The sequence below is a fragment of the Columba livia genome, chromosome 5 (genome assembly GCF_036013475.1).
Source record: "Columba livia isolate bColLiv1 breed racing homer chromosome 5, bColLiv1.pat.W.v2, whole genome shotgun sequence".
NCBI classification, from domain to species: Eukaryota; Metazoa; Chordata; class Aves; order Columbiformes; family Columbidae; genus Columba; species Columba livia.
The window spans coordinates 36,635,866-36,661,187 of record NC_088606.1 but is presented as its reverse complement, the minus strand read 5'-3'; the positions used below and the strand labels follow the sequence as shown (position 1 = coordinate 36,661,187).

The 25,322-nt window shown below is 39.9% G+C and overlaps 1 protein-coding gene across 13 annotated transcripts in view; it reads right to left on the bottom strand.

Annotated features, from left to right (window-relative positions):
* The window catches only part of RAD51B (RAD51 paralog B), a 441,378-nt gene that overhangs the window by 195,136 nt on the left and 220,920 nt on the right, over nt 1–25,322 (bottom strand). The gene's annotated exons all lie outside the window — the stretch shown is intronic.

Below are 25,322 nucleotides of genomic sequence, written 5' to 3'. Positions count from 1 at the left end.
AGTAAGGGTGACAGAGCACTGGAACAGGCTGCCCAGGGAGGTTGTGGAGTCTCCTTCTCTGGAGACATTCAAAACCCACCTGGACATGTTCCTGTGCGACCTCACCTAGATGTTCCTGCTCCAGCAGGGGGATTGGACTAGATGATCTTTTGAGGTCCCTTCCAATCCCAAACATACTGTGATACTGTGAAGGTGAGGACAGTTGTTTGAGGTGAAAGACCATCCCACAGCAAACAACACAGCCAACATGGATCACAAACAGCATTAGTAAAGAATCAACAGCCATACCTGGCAGACAAAAATCACTTCTCCATTTTCAGTGGCAATCACTGGCTTAGTACTGATGGGAAATCGGTAGATTTATTTTTCTCCACCACTCTGACAAAAAACTTGTTACACACACAAAACTAGTATTCCCTTCTTCTACCATATTTCACATATCGGATATTTCTGGAATCACAAAAACAAAGAGCAGATTTTACACACTTTACACACACGTAGTCTCTGTGAATAAGTCAAGCAATGTCTGACCTCTGTTTCATAGAATCACAGAATGTTAGGGATTGGAAGGGACCTCAAAAGATCATCCAGTCCAATCCCCCTGCTGGAGCATGAACACTTAGATGAAGTTACACAGGAATGTGTCCAGGAGGGTTTTGAATGTCTCCAGAGTAGGAGACTCCACAAAACCCTGGGCAGCCTGTTCCAGTGCTCTGTCACCCTCACTGAGAAGAAGTTTCTTCTCAAATTGAAGTGGAACCTCTTGTGTTCCAGTTTATACCAATTAGCCCTTGTCCTATCATTGGTTGTCACCAAGAAGAGCCTGGCTCCATCCTCATGACACTCACCCTTTATAAATTTATAAACATTAATGAGGTCACCCCTTAATCTCCTCCAAGCTAAAGAGCCCCAGCTCCCTCAGCCTTTCCTCATAAGGCAGACACCCCACTCCCTTAATCATCTTTGTTGCTCTGCGCTGGACTCTCTCCAGCAGTTCCCTGTCCTTCTTGAACTGACGGGCCCAGAACTGGACACAATATTCCAGGTGTGGTCTCACCAGGGCAGAGTAGAGGGGGAGGAGAACCTCTCTCTATTTGGATAAGCTAAAACCAGAAAACCTTAAAAACAATGCAAGCTTCTAAAACTTCCATAAATAAGTCCTGTGAAGTGTATTTAATTTTTTCTAGCCCTGATTATTCATAATGAGCTCAAACTTCCAAGACATCTCAGGACAGTCAGAAATCCAGTGAATGCAAACCCATTGCTTTAAGAAAATTAGGGAGAGTGTGGCAGGGAAATTTTAAGCAATACAGATTTTATACTTTCTGTGAATTACAATTTTGTTCTGCTCTTTTTCACCCTTTTGCATTTGTGCAACTGGAGTCATCTGGGACACACCAAAGGAGTGGTTTGTTTTTCCATCTCCCATTCAAAGAAAGCAAAAAGAAATCCTGAAGACTTTCTGCAGAAAACAAGTTCTTATGATGTTTGCAGCCTAATATTTTAGATATGAGATTGAGACAAGCTTCCACTTAGAAAAGCATTCATCTCCAAAAATCTATAAATCTTCTGAATGTATCCTGCAATTATAAATGGCAGATAATTGGTATCTAAACTTACCAGTCTCAGTAAGAATAATGGTATACGTGTCTAGGATTACACTCACAGACAGGAAGGAGTGTCTTTCCAGGAGGCTGCCACCAGCCTCTGCATCTTGGACCCCAGCAGCAGCTCGGTCCATCAGGTTCACCACTGCAATAGAAGCTGCTGGTCAGAGACTGCGTGAGGAGCAGGTAAAGACGAATGGGTTGATTCTTGGCTCCCAGCCATACAATTCATTAAGCTATTGTGTGAAGCAATGAAGGAATGGTAATTCATAGCTAAATTAACCCAGTGTTACACTGTTATATGATCATTCTCTTGCCAAAGCATAGAAGGAGAAAGAAAAACTTCAGCTTAATGATGTGCCTCCAAATTTCAGTGCTATGTGTGGCTGCTCCTCAGGCATGGCTCACAACTTGTCCCCTGCTTACGGCTGCACTTGAACTTATAATTATGCAAAATAAGATTATGCTAGGTCTACAATTACACAAAACACAATCCACATTTTCTCAAAGGCTGTTCAGCCAGAGCTCCTAACCTAGAAACCTAGAATTACATTGGCTATCATCAGACTTGACCTTTAAAAACTCCCTAAAGTGAAGTCAGATGCACATCTGTGATTACCAGCATAGCCCTGATGCTGGCTATGCTACAACATGATCCCAGTACTGGCTACAATGTGAAACTGCCCATAGTTCCTTGTTCTGGTAATATCAGTATGCAATTTGTTGGACAGATTCTATAATCCACAGATGAAGGTAGTTGGTAGTTTTTGAGTTTATCCAGCATTAATGGCCCCTAATAGCCTAGTGCAGCACAGACATAACAAATGGAAATGGCTTTAAATTATCCTCCCCCCGAGACATAATTTCGTAAGAGAACAAACTCTATATGCACAAAGAGAGATTTCCAATGTAAACACGCGGTGGAAGCTAAAAGCTGCAGTCAGATTTAGGGGAAAGCAAAGGATACAATTTCAAAGCACCCATTTCTTTCCAGTTCACAATATATATATTTGTTTCTGCTGACTTCTCTGCCCTTGGTGCTCAGAAGACCATGTATATGTTAAAGAAGTCACTTTTTAACTTTTTGAGACCTTGATGGGCTTTGTCTCATTTTTCCCTTCACACAACTGCTCTGGCTGAATCTAGAATCATTATGATGGGTTAATCGCAAGCAGCGCCAGAGTCATTACCAGCATCTGACTGTAAGGCATTTTAAATTATCCTTTGCATTTTCAGAGGATGGGCTATAGAATTTTGATTAACTTATTAGTTCATTTTACATTCTTAAACTGCAAGGAAAATCAAAAAGATAATGTGTAATAGCTCCAGTATGGAGGATTCTTTGCTTTTTTCTTTCTCAGGATTAATGTAATAGAGGCCTGAGTTTGTATTTGATGAGATGCCAAGGAGACTCAAGGAGAAAAGTGTTTTACAGAGAGAAAGCCACTGCCAGTGCTAGCAAAACCTGTATTTACGAACTATAATATTTTTACCTTCTGTCTTCTTAGTACTCTGACAAATATACCTATGAAGACATTATACTGCAAGCATTATTATTGGGAGTCTTGAGCTCATCACCTCTCATAAAAACATAATACCAGATCCAAGTTAAACAGAAAACTTCCAGCCATTTTGCACAACACAATATTGACTTATTTCAAAAGCAAAGTTTAGATCCCTAAAGGTTAGTTGCTTTTGCTGGTTTGTCTTTTCATCAGAGACACTGTTTTTAAACATTGCTAACATTCAATGGTGAACCTGCACCCTAAAAGAACAGATGAATTATCTGTTTGAAGATGATACAGTGTTTTTGTGATTGGACACACTGGGTCTGTTATACTAGTAGAGAACAAAAACGTTCTCCATCGTCGGAAGTCCATGGTCTATTTAATAGAACAATCGGTATTTAAACACTCTCTGTAATGAAGAAATTTAAGGAGACAAAATTAAACAAAAAGGCAGAAAAAATAAAGATGAAAATGGCAAATCCAGGAACAAAAGACGGGTGCCTATACAAGCTAATATTTCTATGCAAATATTATGCATTGTAAAATGGCAGAAGGGCTATCATTGTCAACATTTATAATCAAACAAAGCAAAACAACAGCCTGCATGTACAAAGGATTAATTTTGTTATACTGATAAATGTTTGTTTCTGATGCAGTTTTTTATCTCATTCTCTGAAAGTTATGTGCGTTGTTACTAGTCCTGATACTATACTGGCTAGTTACAACAGACTTAAATCACATGAGAAAGTTCCTTTAGGAGGTTTATTTTGATTAGTCTTTCATCTAATGTTATTTCTCTTTTAAAAGTCCCCCCAGCCGCCAGGCCTCATACAGTAAGGAAAATCATCCATTGCTCTCATATTCTTTAGGATATACAAGTCACTCCTTCAGCAACATTTACCACATATAATTTACTGCCAACCCCAATTCCGATCTGTGTGGTTGCTGTGTCGTGTTTTTGAAGGATGCTGTTTCTGACATTTAATGCAGAAAGAGATTTCAAAGTTATCATACTTTTTGAGAGATCATGACACAGGACTCATTGGCCCAGGAAGCTTTTTTACTGTCTCATTAAAAAGCTTTATGTTTTAATGTTAGGACTGTAAATATCACAAGAGGCAAATTGTGAACTGGTTAATGTGTTCAGCTAAAGAACAATTGGTAATGCCTGAAATTTCCATACTGCCAATACTTATATATGGAAAATTCTGTACTCAGATTCTCTCAGAACTATGACAAGCATTTCCGTCTCAAAATTCTAACGTGGTCAAATGCACCTAAAGCTACTGGTACCCAGCTCTTGGCTTAAAAGACCATTTTGTTGCTTTGTTTTGTTTTTTAATCAATTCTTTAATGAACAGCTTAACCAAAGACCAGTCTGCAATTTCCCCAAGTATTTCACTATCAGATGAAAAAAAATCTGATAATCATAACAACTCTGAAGTAAAACATAAAACATCTGAGTTGCCATGACAGATCAATTGTACAATACTTCTAAGTATGCTGTTATTGATACATCCATCTACATGTATACACATATGTACAGGAACATAGATATCTATCTCTTGTCTTATATACTGAATAATCTCTGTGTTTATTTAGGAGAGATGGGTAAAATGTGAAAGTTAACAGCTGGTTCAGACATTTGTCTCCCTGAGAATATGTCTTCTGAAAGGAAACTGTGCACTAGGATTTGATTCTCCTGACTTTTGAAGAAACCTAAATTAAGCAATTATGGAAATGGGATTTAAAAGGTTTTCAGATCAGCTGCAGAAGCTTAGTAAAAGGGCTTTACAAATATAAGCTGGGAGTTTGCTTTAATGTTACTAAATAGCTTCCTTGAATTTTTTTTTTCCCATTCTTCAATAGCCCAGGACACAAAAAAATTCATGTTTGGAGAAACAACCTATACTAAGCACATTCTCTGACTGTATATACATATAGCTTTCTGTGTGGTGCATGGCTTTGGCTTTGTCCTCTGCAACTACACCCGCCTGACTTCCTGTCAAGATCCCTCAAGACAAGGATGATGGTGTGTTTCTATATGGAACTGTTTACATCCCAATCAAGTATAAGCAATGACGAAATAATAATACAACTACACAGCACTTACATTGAACGCAGTCTGTAATGTGGTCAGACTAGTAAGTGAACACTGAAACTATCCTCCCAAACACAGAGAAGACCATTGTATTGGGAAATAAATCCACTTTCGGTTATTTCAGTAATAAAAGATTATGAAGATGAGCAGGGAGAGCAGTAACCAAAGAGAACAGAAAGATCCATTATCCTTGAAGTTGGAACTAAGTCAAAAGGAAGTTGAAACCACCACTTCACCATCAGATACACAGGAAAGACAGTTATTTCTGGAGGAACTGAAGTTACACAAGAGAGTTTTGATAGGTAACAGGAAACCAAATCCAAAAATTAGATGCTAATTCACAGCAAGACACAAGCGACAGCAACTGTTTGCTGAGTTTCCCGCCTTATTGCCAGATGTAGCAAGAATATGCCATTTTCAAGACAGATAACTTCTTCCTTCTGAAGGCACAAAAGTCACAGAGAAAGGTCACTTTTAATCTGAATCCCATTTCCAAAAATAGCAGGGCTTGGCCATGTTGGGAAAGAAGTGTTGAGAAAGAAGTACCAAGTTCCTCATGAGTGGACAGAGAAGAATCCCTTCATCTCTTCTCATTTGCGATCCTCCGCCTCCTCCTGCTGAATAAGCTTAATCTGTCTTTTATTATGAGGTCCTTAGTGGAAAAAAACCACCATGATACAACAATGCTTGATGAATAAGAAACTGGCCTCCCCAAAACAAACATATTCCTTCATAGAACATTTTAAAGGTTAACAACATTGTAGCTGGTATTTAATTTTGATTCAGAAAGTTAGAAAAATACACAAGCAGAAAGCTGTTCTTACACAAGTCAGAATGTATAAACACTTGTGTAAAGACCATAAGGACTGCACTGTCCTTTCTCAGTGTGAACTGGGCAAAGCAACTTCAAAAATTTCCTCTCCCTTTTAGTGGCTTCCCTTGGGCTTCATCGCATTATTCCAAAACACCTGAAATTAGGTCAACCAAAGGAAAGGTAAATCCAGAGGGTCTCTCCTGTAGTTTATGCTTGCCATCTTTTGATTTAATGATTTCAGTGTTTCGTTTGAAAAGGTTCCACTTCTGTAAATAGACTTACCAAATGATTATACAAGCCACGGATCGCCACATGAGATCCTGAGTACTTCTTCAGCTGGCAAACAGGATTCAAGGCTCATTTCTGTTGCCCTCAATGGTAGTTCCATGGCAAAAACATTTCTTGTCCTAACATGACATGTCATAACATGGGAGAATACACAGATTTCTATTATACACCTCCAAATCCTGCCAAATGTCTCCATCCAGAAACCAACCTAACGTTCTACTTTCAAATAACCAGAGCCAGCTTCTAAACTCAGTTTTCACAGATTATGCCAATTTGTGAATTGTATCACAACACACTCATCTATAGATGTAAACCAGAGTTTACCAGTTCTGAAAGAAGTCTGTGCATTTTACCTGTGTTCTTTGACTAGAAGGTCTTCATCTGGCCCTGAAGCTCTTAACATTAATAAGCTGGGAACTTACTGGTTTAAGACTCTTTGCTCATGTATCGCAGCACTAGCCAAGGATCAAGTAATTAAAATCTATTACAGTATTATGGCTTCTTCTCTTCCCCACCTCCCTCATCATTGAGAACGCAGTTGCATGTAGTCAATTTGGAGTGTCAGCATTTAAGGAATTTGGAGACAGTGCCATCCTACTTTCACTGTTTCAAAGGTTTATTCTATCTCAGCTATGTCTCTGCTTAAAAAATCTATGCCTCTGCTTAGAAGATAACTGAACTTGGCCCTCAAAAAAAGTTACATTTTATAACCCATTGATAGTCACATAACCAGAAAGGAATAAAATCCCACTTTATGTACGTGGGTTATCTCATCAGGACCTGTTTCTGTACTGGATCTGTACTTTTTGCACCAATGATCTAAGTCCACCAAACTACACAGAACAAGAGAGCAATGGTTAACACATTTACTGATGGCTGTGGAAGTTATTGATGGCCTCAGTACAATTCAGAAATCCCACTTGGTTGGAGGCAGGTATTATTTCTGACATATTTTTGATGCCTATAAATCACAAGTGAACAACTTGCGTAATGACACTGACAGCAATCAAACAACTCAGGTATTCCCCATATGAACAGGGCAGCAGGAACACTTACCCTACATTTTTCAAATCTGACCTGTGGTCTTCATCTGAGTCCTCTGCATCCAGCACACTGGTAAACATGAAAAGCCTCCTGAGCCACCCAGTGCCTCAGGGAATGATTGCTTTTTTTTGTAAATATTACTGGCCACAGCTCAAAGGAGCTTTTCTGTGCTTTTGATCTCCCCTACAAACACAAAGGACTGAGCAGCGTGTGGCCAGGAAAAGCTACATCCAGCAAAAGGCTATGAAAACTTCTGCCTGTAGAGTCAGTAAAAAAGGAAGGTAAGCTCTTCCACAACACAGCACAAAACTATTTCTATGAGAATTTTGCTTTATATATTTGGAAACTCTAACTTGCATTCTCAAAATCCCAGAAGTTCTGTGAAGGCATGTTTCAAAATAAAGCACGGATACAGGAGGATGGTTTGTGCGTCTCAGCAAGCTCACATGTCACTGCATGCAGAAACTAACAGTAGGCACACATCCTATGAGGGAGCACAAATAAATTAATCCTTAGCTATAATGCCTAGAAGATTAAAAGAAGAGTTTTCCAAGAAAACTTACAGAAAAATGTATATAAATATTGTTAGTGAAGCACAGAGTTATAAGTATGCACTTTCTCTTGTGCCTTAGGATGACTTCAGACCTTAATTTCTTTCACAGATGCACTTCTTCGCCAGGTTCTGACAAGGCTATTCAGAAAACCAGTGATTCCAGTGCAAAAAAAGTTCTATGCCTTCAGCTGTAAAACTTACCAAATGGACTGCATTTAGCTGGCCTTTCATTTTCCAGTCTCGTCGTCCCTTACAGGAAAATCATGGCAGTACCCACAAACAGAAGAGTTTCCTGTGAGTGTCAACCCCGGTCTGCACCCCCAAGAAACTGGGTTAAAGACTGTTTCTAAACAGATGTTTCACGTGGTCTTAAACTTATCAATAACTGGAGTACCAGCTCCAGAGATCAGCTGCCCCAAAGTTGGCACCCATACCGCTAGTAAGCTCTGGCTTCTAAGGCTGAAGTTTACCAGTTCTTTGTCCAGTCACTGCACACTCTTACACATTTGCCCACACAACCAAGAAGACTGAACTGCCAAATAGTAATTCCAAGCATTAAGTACCTCAGCAACCTCATGTTCTCTCCAAACTCCTAAAGCCTTACATGGTAAAGCCTTTCTGCGACACGGACTGGTTTTTGTGATCCTCTTCTGAACTCTCCCCTAGTATTTTTATATGCTCCCAAAACTCTGAGAATCAGAATTGGACACCAATTCCAGCAGGAGTTTACCAGTCCTGCATACAGTAATAAACAGCATTCCTCCTTTCTACCTGGCAATTCTGCTAAGGCATATCAGGATCCCACCGAGAGGCTCTTTGCCACAGTTGACCAGCAAGATACTTCTGCTGAAGAAGTTTCAACTACTTTCCCACCCCAGGGTAATCTCTGGATCATGATTAAAGTCTGTTTCTTACCCTGTATGCACAAACTTGCATTCTTTCATCTCATTTACATTGCCTTTATTTGGCTGTAGTAGAACTACACAGAAGTATGGCTAATCTTTAAAAACCAGAGAAGGAGATAAATGAAATAACCCGTTAAGCTATGAAGATGTCCCATAAAAGTTGTGTGCAAGTACGCTGTTGAGTCAAAACAGGGAAAGAAAGCCTTACGTCCTGCTGTCCATCTTGGGAATTGCCTGGGAAACCATCACATTGATAGAACGGATTTGGCTCCATTCCACAGCACTAAATTCACAAATAAAAACTAATATTAAAAAAAGTTGCTGCTGGTATTTAGAAGTAAAGTGTCCCTTCATCCTAGCATCCCAGCACTCTTGTATGCACTAACAGTTCAACTAATTCTGACATTTTTGGGACTATAATCACCCATTTTATTATTTGTTTTTAGTCACAAGTATTTACAGCCATCTTCAGCATAGATTGCAACTTTCTTTTTGGGGGGAACGAATTGTATCTTGGAAATGAAAACACATCAGGTGGAGTTTAACACATGGACTTACCCTGTTCACCTAATGTCCATAAGATATTTATCTGTAAATGCCAAAGGACAAATACACTTCAAAAACTACGTTAGATTATCCTTTTTTGTTTCCTTTTGCAATGTCAAAGCATAAAAGCCTGAAGAGCATGATCCTCCCTTATCAGTGACCTGTCTCCTCCAAGATTTATTGAGAGGCCAGAATCAGATTCCCCAGCATCATCAAGGACTAACTTCACAGACACTGTATTACCCTGTCAGTAAGGGTTCTGGGAGAACAGTCGGGACAGAGAGCAAATCCTTTGTTTACATACGCATTCCTTCTGAACTAACAAGCAACTCAAACTAATATAAGTTACAAAATAGCTTGGTATAAACACTTCCGTGCAGTCTCTACACGTGGAGTCTCCAGATCAAAGCTGAAATACAATGATAAGCCAGGAGAACAGCTTGGGCCACTACCACCTGTGTCTGACAGTCCAAGGACAAGAGGAAAGAGACTACAGTTTGCAGAGCTCTCGGCTTGGTGCCTTACAATAACACTAAAATCTGTTTAAAAGTACAGCCTGTTTTTAGCAAATATTTTCCTAACTACAGATGCAAGCAGAAGGCACAGTTGTTTGTGTCAATACCCTGAAAGCACCAAAATTCTTTTAATCTAGCTTATATTAGGTGTTAGGAAAACGTTCATGTTGACCAGGAGGTGGGATTTAAAACACACTCTTTATACACACCTTGGTTACATCTGGTTAGTTACAGTAAGTTCATCGCTGACTTTACACTCAGTTACTTTTTCAGGGAATGTCAACATTTGAGGGCTATGACTTACTGGTAGTTGAATGTTATCCTGGGATTAATATGAGAGAAGTGGGCTGTGAGTTACAAGGGGATGTGTACTGCAAGAGATTTGGCAGGTCAGGGCTCTCATTAGGCCCAAACTTGGGATGTCCTAGGTCTGTTATATACGCTGTTAATCACAAGCTGAGGTATACCAACACAAGTAAGTTTTCCATTAACAAGTTCATTGCTCATTTCAAGAGGAGCAGAATTATCCTATCTGAAGGGTTCAGATTTTAGGAAAAAGCAGAGCTGCTTCAAGTTCTCTTCAAAACCATCTAACATCATCAAGAGGGCTCCAGAAGAGAAAATACATTCCCCCTCCTGCCTTCAGGCAGGACTATCCCATCTCAAAATTTTTAAAGTATTTACTAACCTGAGCTGGCAGAAATGACAAACTTCAAAGCATCAGCACATTTAACAGCAACCAAGTTAGTAGTTTTATCATTAAGGAACTAGCTATTAAAAGAATAAGATCCCTGTCTTTCAAAAGAAACCCCAGTTAATAGATTGAGCTCATACTAGAGATTCATAACAACGTGTAGCTTCATTTATAGATTAATAAACAGGTATAACAAATGTGTCATAACAAAGAAGAGTATATATAGAAAATGATAGTACAAAAGCAAAAGTACAAAACAGAAAAAGAAGCAGAAATATCCTGTGAGTCTATGATGCAAGCTGGAAGTGACCTCAGGAGGATTCTAGTCCTACCTCCTGCTCAAAGCTGGGACAACTACAACGTCAGATGAGGTTACGCAGGCTTTTATCCAGCCAGGTTTTAAAAATTGCTGAAGATAGAGACAGCTCAACTGCTCTGGACAACCTGTAGTGTTCAGAGTGTAGATGAAAAGACAGAAAAAGGTAGACAGAAACATGCAGAAGAACACATAAAAGAACCTGGAAGTTATATTAATGACTGCCATAGAAAGAAAAATAAAAGATAACGGAAGAAAGTAAAGTTCTTTTAAAAAAGGAGAAAAGAAGTACAGGAAAACCTATTTTAGTACTTCAGTTTATCCAGGAGCCTAATGTGAAGGGTCTGATTCCTAAAGGCTTGATTTTATGAAATTAAAAAAGCAATCTAAAACAAAACAGAAAATGTTTATGGCCTTTAAGCCACCTCAACATAGACTCCAGAACCTGAAGTAACCAAAATGACCAGCTACTTTCAGACAGGTAGGCTGCAGTCAAGCTGGCTGAGCAGTCTGTGACAGATTTCTTCTCAAATTTTGAGGATAAACAATGAATGACACTATTTTGTATGCTGAACTCCATCAGATGAGAAGCTGACTGAGAGCCCTCCAAATAAACACATCTACCATACGGCTGCTTTAATGCCTTCCTTTGCAAGGATTTGGGAAATGACAGGAATGCACGGCAGGGGCATTTTTAGAGGTTGATGGATTAAGATATTTTGATAAACATTTTAAGTTTTGTTTCCTGACCTACTTATTCTGTTACAACCATTCTGATGGCAGAACCTGCGAGCACAGGACATCTCTAACATTGCTGGAGGCAGGGCAGAGGAAGGATATTGTATTAATATCTACTCTGTTGCCACTACATGGTCAAGTGAGACAAAATGAGATAAAAATGGCTAAATAAAATTATCATCATTTGGTTTATTACCTAATAGTAACAGGACACTCAGGGCTAAAAAAGCTTAGACAGTGAAGGCACAAGTGTCTGGCCTGAAAAGTTCACACTGAGCACCACCAGTCAGGGCACTGCATGATTCTACAAGATTAAGAGGCAAAAAAGATTTTTCCTTTGGGGCCCTACTGCCTTTTTTTACTGACATGGCTTAGTATCGCTAGGCCTTGATTTAATGTTTAAAAGGCCCGGGTGTCTATGTGAGCATGATTGCCTCAATAATTCAATCAATATGGAATTGTGGCCCTGGAGATGGAGAGAAGACCTGAAAGGCAGCAGAAGCAGCCCAGGAGACAAATGAGAGGTTTTCTTCTGAGGGTAACTATGAGGGAGTGTGCCGTGTAATATTTTGATCACCGCTGTGCAGAGTAAAATCTATGCCTGTCTTTTTCTCAAGTTTAAGACAACAATACTGAAGTTAGCAAGATCATTTTAGCACTCAAAGTAAGTAACCAGGTGATGGCAGGAAGCCACAGCTGAGCGCCTGAACTAAGAAAACCCCACAGAGCTTCGAGTGCCTGTGACGCAGTCTTTTCCAATCGAGTGTAAATAGGACATGTCACCTCACCCAACACCCCGGACCACAATGTTTTGAAGGTACCAAAGGAGGAAACCACACCGCAAAGAGGAAACGACAAATTCAGTTTTACAAAGCTTGCAGGTTTAAACCAACTTTATCATAACCAGAAACAGCTATTAAATTCTGAAGCAATAACACATCATTAGCAATCAAACTGCTGAAACTGGGCAGCAAGCTCTCAAACATTTTCAATAGCACCATTGAGTGTAGGGATTGCTCACCACTACGTGCAAGGCGACCACTGGCAGGTAGTTGTTTATTGGAGCAATTAGAGTATGGCACGCCACTACCACAGGTACCTGTGCAAAATGCAAGACGAACACCACATAATTTCATATGGAGCTAAGAAGTAGGGCTGACTGGTAAACAGTTTTATTTTTGTTTTATTCTTCACTGGTCTAGCATAAGTAAGACCTTGCAAAACAACATTTTTTGGGTGGGAGGGTGCAAGAATGGTGAGAGAGAGAAAAAGAAGAAACACACAAACAATAACCCAAATCTTATTTTGCATAGCGTGTCTCCAGTTCTGATCAAGAACCTCAGCTTCATGTCCTCTCTTCAAGATTTTTGTTTTATCAGCACAAAGGCATCTCCACAGAAGACGTCAGTTCTGATAAAGTTATTTTTTCATTGAAACCACAGTTGTCACAAAATTTTTCGGCACAATCAAAGTAAGAAATACTTTATCATGGTGAAGTCTGCTGAAAATCCACTGTTTTACAGTCACGGCAAGTTGCATCCATTTGCTTATTTGTTTGAAATGCACATGATTCAAAACTGCAGGTGAATTTCTACCATCTTAAATACTGATGCAAAAGAACAACCACCAAATCCTGGGCTGAAGGTATAATAAACTCAAATGGCATGGGCTGAGCTGCCCTTTTACATGCCATTTGACTTGGTCACAATTACTGTTCAGACTGCTGGACACATATACCTTGTAACAAGTGAGGAAAGCAAGGTATCCCTACCTAAGGGAAATCTACAGCTCATTAAAATAAGTTTTCCAAGTCCTTTACACAGTCAGAACGGCACTAAGGGGATCCAGTCCCCTCTCACTCACAGGATCTTCCGATCCAGACAAAAGACATTTCACTTTGACAGAAGGCAGGTTCATCTCATGTGCTGTGCATGGTACATACTCAGAAGATTAGCCCGTGCCGACATCTCTGTCTCTGTGACTCATCTGCTGCTGGAAGCCTTTGGATCCCCACAGCTCATTTCACAGGAGCTCACATGACTATCACAGCAGTGACTAAGAAGCAGATGCACCCTCAGGAAAAGGAGAACTGGGCAGCTGGTTACCAGAAGCGAAGACAATGAACTCCAGGGACATAAAGCGCTTGTTGATCCCATGCTGTTTGGAGTTACCTCATGCTAACCTGGAGGAAAACAATGCCACCAGTCTTTGCTAGTTTGCATTATTCTTGTTAAACAGTCAACAGAACAAACCAGAGGCTCCAGGGATCATGAGGTTTTTGGCATTTAACCTGAATCCACCGTGAACATTTCCTCTTGAGATGCAGATTCGGTCACTGGCAGGCACCATGTTATCTCGAAGGCACTTAAGTTTATCCTGAACTTCATTCCTACTGAACACTAACAGGAAATGGTTTACAGACCTCTAAATCTTCAAAAAAACGGCAGGCCTGTCTTCTTAGTCACTTGTCTTTCCATGGGTAGCAATTTAACATTAACTGTCAAACACGACAACCTCTGTTTCAACTCTTAAACCAGAACATCAACATAAGCAGCTTAAAGTTAAAAACAGGGGGAAACAGCAAGGAAAGAGGGAGTTGTATAGGACTTATGGAAGATCATTCAGCACCAGATGCTGAGGATGACTGGACCCAGGAATTTGGTACTCAGGGCATATAATCAGTGCAGCTGAGATGTGACCCTAGGCCAAGGCAGAATGTCACATTTCACAGCATTAACAACAGTAAATGAAAGACACAGCAGCTCAGGATTCAGCACAAATGAGCTTGTCAAATCCCACCAGCTAGGATTTGACCTGGTATCCTGCTGAAATGCATCCCGTCGTTTCTTGTGATCAAGTGTTACCTGAGCTCGGTAACCGTGAGTTACCACAGTTGGGCACCAGGCATTACAGCTCATTACTAACCCTCCCTGCTCATCTTTGGACTGGCCTGTATCGCCTGACTTACATGAAAACATGCAAGAAAGAATATTTCATGTAAGTCAGGCTAGCACAGAGGGGAACTTCTAGTTTATTTTCCTACAAAAGTTCTCTAGTTGGTGCACATCAAAACCACTCCACGTAATGAACACATATGCAGCAAGTGAAGATCATTGAGGACTTGCTTCAAAACTATGCTACTGATCTCAATGAAAGCACCACTGCAGAAAAAGGCTAAGAGATATCTGAGGCACTGAATGTATCTTACTGGAGGGGTCTGGTAGAACATGAGTATTTATGTACCTCTACTCTCAATGTATTTGAAAAAACAGCAGTCAACTGCTACACAGTATATGTTCACAGAATGTCCTACAGCCAAGAGCTTCAACCACTTCAAATACAATTCTGGATTTAGATTGATTATCAGTAATTTTAATTAAGAACCATGCTGCATCATTTACAGTTCTTCCTTAGACCCAGATGACAAAATCCAGCCTACTGGTTCACTAAGCAAAACTAACAACGAAATCTGATAAGAAGTTGAAAATCTACTATAAAGAAAAAAGGGAATTAAAATTAAAAGATAAGCAAGGGAAGCAAAAAATGGATTAAATCAGATATTTTACGAACTCAAGAATTTATTTATTTTGTGTTTAAGACATCAAGATATTTTTCCCTTCCTTCAAAGCTACAGAGGCATAGCTGTTGAAGCCTGAAACTGTAGTTCCATACCCTTTTGCTTTTAAATTAAACAAATGATCTCAGTTTTTGGAGCAGTTTTTGACTCCTGGGAAACTGTGCCACTAAGAGTGCCAGAAACATATTTAATTGATGCGTGTCTCAAGTACAGCTCAAAAGAGCACAGACATACCACATATAGATTTCAAGGAAATTACTGAAAAGCCACAGAGCTTCAACAGAACGTGATATGTGAAACATGGCATATGAAAGACTCAGTATCAAAAGAGTAAATTCAGGAGATATTAATCTGATTACCTAAGAGGTCCTATGAATTGGATATGCTCCTTTATGCTCCATATCCAACCTGGACAGATGGAGGAGACTTCATGCTCCATTTTCTGACATGTAATTAGTTTTTAAGGGATGATCAAGTTACAGATACAAAGTTTTGAACTTTTTTCTCCTTTTTTTTTTTTGTTTTGTTTGGGAGTGGCCCATACAGTAATGAGCCTATAAAATAAGATTTTCTGACTTTATTTTCTTGCCTGGCTTACATGGTCCACAACTTGACTTTGCTGTTCTGATTTTCAGTTGAACACTTTCTACACATCAACCTGACAGAAAAACAGACCAGCAACATCTCTAAACAAAGCAGTCCATATAGAGCTCTGAAACAAGACTTGCACAGACTGAATTCAGGTTAATTTTATGCAATACAGTTTTTTATCCAAATGATAAGCAATTGTCACTATTTTTATCTCCTCTTTTCTCCTTCCTGCTGTCATTGGCAATTTCCAGGATCTATTGACAAAAAATAAGTAAAAAGAACTTATCTGTTGCAGGCTTCTCCCCTTGTCGGATTCATGCAGTGATGCTACAGTCAGACTTCCATGACTGTAGATTATGAAGTCAATGGTCTTGGACTATCAAGTCAATTAGTTTTTAAAGTACTATTATTTTACATTATAGCAATGAATGTTTTCAAACAACAAATTTGAAACCCATTTTTGTTGCTGTTTATCAACTCCCTTTAAGAATACAGCAGAACAAAGCTTAAAAATCAGATCTCTAATTAGGATAACTGTAACTTGGCATTTTATATTAAAAAGGCTGTCTGTGTGGCTTATCAAAGACCTTGCAGGCCACAGCAGCAATCACAAGGGCACTTTCTTTTTATTTCTCCTTCAGCATCCTACACCTCTAAGATTGTGTGCATATCTATAAGAATATGAATAATAGTCTTAGTTTTACCAAATATAGGTGAAGACATAGCCCACCTCCACTAGCACTGCCCTACAGCGCTTTTAATTACTTTGACTATAACTTTGGATTCAGCAGAGAGAGACAGTTATCAATTCCTGCATTAAGGCACGGAATATTCAGGGAGAACTGTTTTGGAAAGGTTGGCTTGGGAGAAGCAGCAGGACAAGGAGTGACGAGGCAGAAGCCGCAGCTGGTACCAATCCAGCAGCCATGGCCAAACCAGCTGCGCCGTGAGGGAGCCGGGAGTCGCTGCCCACCAACCGATGGGGAAGTGAGATGAAGAGGCAAGTCCATGAAGAAAGGCTGCAGCAGCGTGGGAGGACTATGACCTTTTGATCTCCAAGATGTTCCTGATGTACTGAAGTGACATGTCAGCTCTAATAGGCTGCACTCCCCAACTGGTGGCAGGGATTGACAAATTACTGTGAGATCTGAAGGCATTTGTTGCGACGATCCTGGTCTGGATGGGGCATCTCGGCGCTTCCCCAGCAGGACTGTCTGACAGTCTATCCCAACGATTCCCAAACCCGGGGTCGTAACCTCCAGCAGGGTCACAGCCGCACGGAGCGGGGTCGCGAGCCTGACAGAGATGTGATTGTTTATGTTAGTATTTAGGGTCACAAGCTCGTCTGGGGTGAGCTCACTACCCGAAACAGAGGCACAAACAGAAACCATTTGGGAACAGCTGGTCTAACAGATTTCACGCTCAGAAACAACTTCTTGATACGCAGTTAAAATGTGCCTAGACTACTCCCTTACATATCCATGTGCCAGCCTGAAACAACAGCTCCCCTGCCAGGTATCAAACTGGCTCAAACTGCTCCCAGAGAATCATGGCTGCTGACAGGGTAGCAGTGTCTGCTTTGGGGGTTGCTTTTTCCTAACAAATCTTCTATTGTTAACAGTGGAGCTATTCATACTTGAGCCACTGTCTTTTCCACCCTTCCTTGGAAGAGAGATGTACCTGGTTAAGCACGAGTTTAGGCAGGAATCTTCTGCAGACTGCAGCTTGCCTGGGAGACTGCAGCAACAGCAGGACATTTTAGGAGATCAGAAATTAGTATAAACAAAGCCTTCCTCTAGTTAAGCTCCAGGCATTTCCTCTTTCTACCATTTCTTTACCCATCATTCTGTAAAGCACTGTGACCACTTAGGCTGCTCTTCTCAGAACGCTCCTTTATTTTTATTTTTTAGTGTAACTGATATTATGAGAAGACAAGCAGAATCCAGATTAGATTAATTTTGCCCTTGTGGAGCATGGAAAATCTGCTCACACTCAAACTGCCTATTTTCACTACATTAAGAGATAACACATCAACAATATACTGTCTTTTTATTATCATGTTATGTTTGGATTAAATGTAATGTTTTAGGAGCAAACCGTCACTGGGAAGAAGTTCATCCACATGCCAGAGCACCCAGCTTCAGCCTCCAAAAAAGGCTAATAGGTTATAAAATTTCCATCATTTAAGACAATAAATCATTATTACAATAATAAAGCAGGAAATACATACAAATTAAGCAGAAACACCAGTGTGCTCTTTTTACGATTAAGGGGAACCATCAATCATAGAGGCTGCCTGAGATTAACAAGGAGTCACTTTTTCAAACATCCTGCAGTAGACTCAGAAGAAACCCAGCTGGAACTGCAACTAGAATGCAGTCATCAGACTCTGAAATCATCCTCTCTCCCCTCGTCCTTATCTTCCCTTGTTGCAGATCACCTGCACCTTGGGTCAGTCCTCACTGGGTCCCAGTTCTGCAGGTGAGCCACATGCTTCATGTAATGCCACAAGCCAAATGTCATTCCCACAGTGATGTTTTCCCACGTACAGAAATCCTTCTGATCCCTCCTAGTCCCACCAGAAGAGAGATTCACTGCTGATACTATAAAACTCTACAAGAAATGGGACTAGATGCTACTGAATGATGAAGATTCAATTAATATATTTTCCCTCAGCCTCTGTTGTACAGATTTAAGGATAACCCACAGTAGTTAAGAGGGAATTTAATTGGTCATTGTGCAGGAGGACAAATGGCGTTTAGCTCCTTCCTACCCTTAAATTAATTTTTCACAATGTAATTTGAAAGATAAGTTAGTTTGGAACAGATCCGCCAACACTGGTGCACAATGTAGTGCTCCAGAAGGAATTTAGAGCCAAACTATGTCTCGTGTTTCTGATTTAAATCACTGATTTGCAGGAGCACAGTAAAAATGCTGGTCGATCTTTTCTATTCTGCACAGAATGAGAAGAGAAGGTGAAGGAGAAGGAGGAGAAATGACTACCATTAAATAACCAGGTCTCTCAATGCTACTTTTATGGTACAAAAAAAAGGTCTAAATTCAAATGTATAAGAGAACAGAGTTTCTATATTTCTCCACACTGAAATATGAGTTAATCTTGTTTTTAACACTTTTAGCGCATAAGGAGATGACCAATTGCAATCTTATTACAATGCTTTACAGCTATTTGGTATCAACCAGAACTCGGTGGCTGACCTGTGCACGCTCTCAGCTCACTGCAGTTAAACAGGAATAAACTACCGTGGTTAGTAGGATTCAGGCAAACCCATTTTACTTTGCATTGGAAGGTGCACCATGTACTCCGTCACACTTTGTTTCGGCTGAGGTAAGTTACTTAGCAGCTGAGAGGTGGTAACTCCCAACCACTCACCTATGACTGTGAGCGCTTCTGTTATCATGCCTCTGATTATATAGATGAGAGATTCCCAGCAAATGTACCTGAAGGGGTTTTGGATTACAAATTGTTGATTAATGATTGTAAGTCATATCACATCTTCAGAAAGAAACCACAACAAAGCAGCAAAGCTTTGTATTCCACCATTGCGGCAATTAGGAAATGAGGAACGGAGATTCTCTTGAACTGATACATAGAGGCCTTTGAATGCTCCTGCTGACAGTTTTCAACCCCTTCACAGTCTAGATCAAGTGATTATGTATATGTCATTCAGCTTGAAGCCTCTGTAGACATGTACAGTCTCTGTAACACTGTTTTACTGAGAGATTTATCTTTTGATTAAAAAGACGTTAGAATTTGGCTGGATGTTGTTATGCCACTACTTCCCACTTGTTGAAATATAGCATCAAAATTAGTACAGGCTGACGTGCCCACTCTTATCCTGAAATCTAACTGCTCCATACACCACCACAACCCTGTGCCATGCAGAAACAACCACAATATCATTTCCCCAATGGTTAATATCATTTGTACCAGTCCCTGTAACGGTGGTGCACTTTCCTCAGCGTTCTCAACAGCCAGAAGGGCTTTTTTCCTTCCCCTGAAGCAGCAGGGTGCAGACGCCACTACTGCTGGGAGCAGAGTTAGCAGGAACATGAGCACAGTGCAAACACATAATCCTATTTCAAGGAGGCTCATTTTTCCCTCCAACATGCATTTATGATTTTTATCAAGGTCCCTCCTTAAATTGGTGCCCACTGCTTACCTACCATGAAGTGGAGGTGCTACATACTATCCTGACTTCTAGCAGGTTAAGGAAGATGAGATCCTTTTGCACCTTTCAGGGCATGTGAGCCTAACAATCTTTTTCATGAAGGGTCTGAAGCTGGAGAAGTAACTCAAAGATGGAACAGACTGAAGGAACGAAGGGCTGCCCACAGCACTGTTGGCTGGGGAAGGGGATTACAGGGTCTGTGCTGGGGGAGTTTTAAAAGACAGCTGAGACATGAAGTCCAGAAGCAAAATAAAGAACCAGAAAGAAACAACTCCAGTTGTTCTATTACAGCTCACATGAATGGGAAGCAGCGAGTAGAGTGACTCCATCAACTCCTACGCTAAAGCCAGAGACAGGCAGGGCTCAGACCACAAAGGACAATCCTGTTGCTGAGGGACTCATGGAGCTCTCGGGTCCCATCATGGTCTTGGGCCTGAGTGGCAAACAAACCATCAAGTGAGAAGTAGCAATTCATACCAAAGTAAAACCAGAGACAAATCTCACTACACTTCCCTGTATCATCCTTACTGTAGAGGGCAAAAGATATATTGTAGCACTTTGCTATCTTGATAAGCCATAAAAAACCAACTCCATTACCTTTTCAGTTATATGTTTCAGTCTTTAGGGTTCACTCCCGCACGCCAGTCTCAGTTGAGAAATTTATTCTTCAGTGTTCACAGACATGGAGTAATTGTTGGAATTCACCTTCCAAATAATCTGGCAATACCACTAGTGTTATTTGCACTCATTGCTTTTTTTCACATCTAAAATTCATTGACTTTCACAGGGTCTACAGAAGGGAACACAGTCAAAAGATCTTTCTTACACTGCGCCACATGGTTCTCAAGTTTCATAAACAGGCCTAGTAATCTCCATATAGATTATTCCATAATGGTGATTAAAAAAACAGCTTTACTAACTATTTCCAAATACTTGGGTCTCAGAAAGTCAGAGTGGATTCATATCACAAAGACAGAATATTGATTTATGAATCATCCTATTTAAAAAACTATGACAATTAAGTGACACCACTGTTGCAATGATCCAAGGCAAACTATCTCCTCTTTCAAGCAAAATTGTGTAAACCAGCCTGCAATAGGTTTACAGAGCATTCAGCTAAAATATTAATGACCTAAAACATGCCAAAGTGTTATGATACTTTCTAATCTATTTAAATTCACATCATACTGGAGCACTTCAATAGGACAAGCTTTATTCTGCATTAGCTTTAGAACTACAAGGAGGGGGTGTTTTAGAAACTTGTTTAACAGCTGCTTCATTCATAAGTTCACAACTCCTGCAAAACAGGTATGTTTGTGTTCTCATAGAATATTCTTTTCTATTTTTATTAGGCCCCCTGCAGGTCAAATCTTAAGCACAAGTGTATACAAAATTCAATAAATAAACAATCCAAAACCAACCAACAGCCTCTGATCTCTGGGGGCCCTTCAGTTCTCTTGGTAATTCCCACAGTGTTTTCCTTCCATTCAATACAATGACTGAAAAAGGGGATTTGAAGGAAGAAAAGTAATAAACTACAGAACTGGTCTTATTCAGGGGTGAACAGCAGGGCAACTCATTATTTTCCTCATAGGAATATCTTGAAATATTAAGAAAAACAAAAAGCTGCAAAATAAAAAATACATCCCCATATTAAAAAGATGGTAAACTACGGCTTAAAGAATAAAATCATTTAACCACAATCTGACATGAGATCAAGGGCAATGCAAAGAAGAGAAGCCAAAGATTCCGGCTTCAAATCATCTGCCTCTAAAGTAAGAAAATCCTGTGGGTGGGAGATATTGTGGTAGCTTAGTTTTCTCCAGTCTCCATAACACGAAAGCCTACTTTTGCTCAACAGCTTAAAAAGATTCAAGATCACAGCAACAAAGATGAAAAGGTCAGACTAAACGCATTGCTCACGCAGTGCACTAAAAATATACAATACCGTGACAAACCCCTTGATGAACCCACATGGCAGAAGATTGAACGCTGGCCTCCCCAGAGCTAGCGCAAGTTTACTCACAGTTTTAAACACAAAATAATTCTGACTTTTCCAAACAAATACTTGAAAGTGCTAGCTGAGACTGAAGAAGCCTGAGACAGCGCTCCTTTTTTTGCCTGACACTTTGTGCATGCTGGGAGGGGGATGCTGTTCTTGTTCCTACCAACACGCCCCTGAGATTTTTCCAAGAAAGATAGAGTTTGGCTTTGATGTCCGTGAGGGGAAGCTGGAGCTGGCAGATGTATTAATAGGACAGGCACTGGTGAACTAGAAGGGACCTCAAGGAGGTCACATTGTCCTATCTCTTTGCAGCAAATAAATGAAACACACATTTCACCGTCCGGCTAGCACTTAAACACACAGGCTTAGAATTAATTTATAACGACCCTTTACATGAGGTAAAATCCAGTCAGGTGAACCTTGCAAAAAAAAAAAAACCCAAAATAGTACAGTCACAGCAACAGATCACTTGGTTAAAATATCAAATAACAGCCATACAAGATATTTTGTTGTGGAGGTTTGCGCTCCGTTTCTACTCTTTACTCAGCCTAATGCATCTTAAATCTGTTTTTTTAACTACCAAAAAAAATAATCGGGTTAAAAGCTACTTTTTACATGTTCAAATAATAAAGCATTAATGCTTGATGACACATTTGGAAGCCTAGTGATAGTCCTGTGCTCATCTGAACACCTCTGCAAACTAAAATAACTTTAAGGCTTCTCAAAGTTGCCTCTGACTGGAAGAGCTAAACAGAGGCTATTTCATAAAGCAAGGATGAACGTGAAATAGCAGTATTCACAATATCCTTCAGTCTGTCCCCTACAACGACAGGGTTTGTGAGGAGACTTATATAAGAATGCTACGGCTACAAATAAAAACTGAGTTTGCTTCCTAGGGACAAAGTGACAGCCTTACATGCCTAAGAACTTTAGAGCTGCAGAAAAACTATTATTAGTCTTGCTGAATTGATAAGGACATGATAATCTGGCAAGTATGTAAAGGCCAAATGAATGCAAGGACTCAGCCCACAGGTACAGAAACTTCTGTATGTACTCAGCACTTTCAATTTGTAGAAAATATATTTAGTTTACTGTCTTAAAGCAGGTGCATGCATAGATCTGGGAATATAGCTGGACATAACCATTTCCTACAAGTATCACCACCAAAGACAGATCAACAGTTCTAACATTGCTACGTAAGTGGTGGGATTTTACAATCAGCACTGCTTTTATAAAGCCTTTAACATTCTCATAAAAATCTAACATTTTTAGGACACAAGTTTTCATGCACCCGATTACAATTTTACAGAAGACAAGCTCTGAACCTGAAACAGCTTGACAATATCCTTTCAGTTTGTTCATCAGATTAAGTTTCTGTCACACATCAGATGAACAGCTTCTTTGGTTTCTTGCCTAATCTAACACATAACACAATTAATTTTCTTCTAAAGCACAATCAGAAGCAAAAACAATAGCCAATGCAACATTCTGTTTCTTTCTACTAACACATTCGGTTTGAAATGTTCATTTCTGCCTCTAAGGAAGATTACCCTTTTAGCAAACCATTTACAGTGACAGGACTCTGATTTCAGATAGGATTAAACCAACACATTTGATATATACAAACCAAGGGGTCTGAGTTGCTTACAGGACTAATAATGTGTTATGGGTCCTTTCACATCGAGGTCACTGGTTCAAATTGAGCTTTAGATGGTGATGACCGAAAAGGAAGAATGAGGTAAGAACCCACTTGTGAATGTGGCCTCTATTCCTGCCTCTGCAACACGTCCGCTTGGAGCACTCGAGCTACTCACCTAACTACTCTTTCCTGCAAATTCTACAGTTGTAAAACAGCAGTTAGCATTACGAGTATCACACTAATTCTAGAAGACGATTCTTAAAGCGGCCAAGACTGTCAGAAAGTTAAAGTATTGCTACCTTCAGGCCGTTCAATAGCTAATATAAAGTAAATGATGTGGGACTTTCTCGGGACAGGTCAACACCTTTATGTTCAAAATGAAAAAAACTCGCCATACCTGTATCTTTTGACCACAAGTTAAACATGGAAATCAAATGCTGAATGGGCCTGAAATTCCACTTTTTCGCACAGGTAGATAGCATGGGTTAAAACTGAAGCAAACTGGAAACCCATAAGCTGCCATATTATGGATAAGAAAGATAGTAGGAGAAAACTACACAGTGTGGAGACAGACCGTGTGCTCCCATTATATAACACAGGACGTAAATGCCATGTCACTGTTAGCTGACAGAAGAGGGAAGGGAAGGAGAGAAGGAAAGCAGTTTATCACCCCTGCATTCCTTGATAAAACATGAATTAACCGAAGGAGCCTGCACTGCCGCTGTCCGTGCTGCTCTTGTTCTGAGGCTAAACAGAGGTTTCAATTTTCAACAAGTGTCATGTTGGCACATTTTACCACTTCAGACCCTTAATTAAAAACAAGGAATGGGAGAAGCAAAAGAAAACACGACACACAGAGAATGCATTCTTGGGTTAAAAGGTGAAAAATAATGGTGCTAAAGAGTTCAGACACACAATAGCTTCATTAACAAACTGTAACTGTGACAAAAAATCATCCTACCATCTCTTACATGGTCCTAATTTCAGAATACTATTGAACTACAGCTCATACACAGAATCTTTTGTATTTGCGGGAAAATTTAGAAAGATTACAACTATTCCATGCTTTTTCCAAAGACTCTTCAAATATTTTAACTGCAATATCAAAGTTATGTTTTACTGAGAACATATTTTGTTATTACTTCCACTTCAGAATCAGCTATGCCTTTCTTTTCAGAGGAAGCTCATACAGAGTAATTCCAAAGTACAAAGAAAAACACAAGCAGTGCAATGAAGAGTATTTAATGAGACAATGTGCAACAACTTTGTGCCAAGAAGGAAATCATAAAGATGAAAAATGATGCCTTCCTCTTCCAAAACTGTTTACCAAATTTCAACTCTTTCTGACAGAAGCAGGGAGCGATATTCAAGCAATGAATTTCAGAGATACTTTGGCAATGGATGGAGCCAACAGAAGCCACAAGCACAATTCCAAAATTATTTAATGGGCTGTGCTTTGCCCAAGCTCCTATTGACAAAATTATGAAGTAAACACACCAATTAGTAAAATTATTTGCTACTCTTTCGCATTCTGTTGAATCCTTCTTCAACCTCTTGTCCATTGAAATGAGTAGCAGAAACAATGCTAGTTTTAACCACTGCTTAGTTCATTTTGCCACCAAGCTGTTGTTGTGTAAAACCAGACAAGCTTGAGGGCTGCTTGTGATCAACCAGAACAAAGATAAACTGAC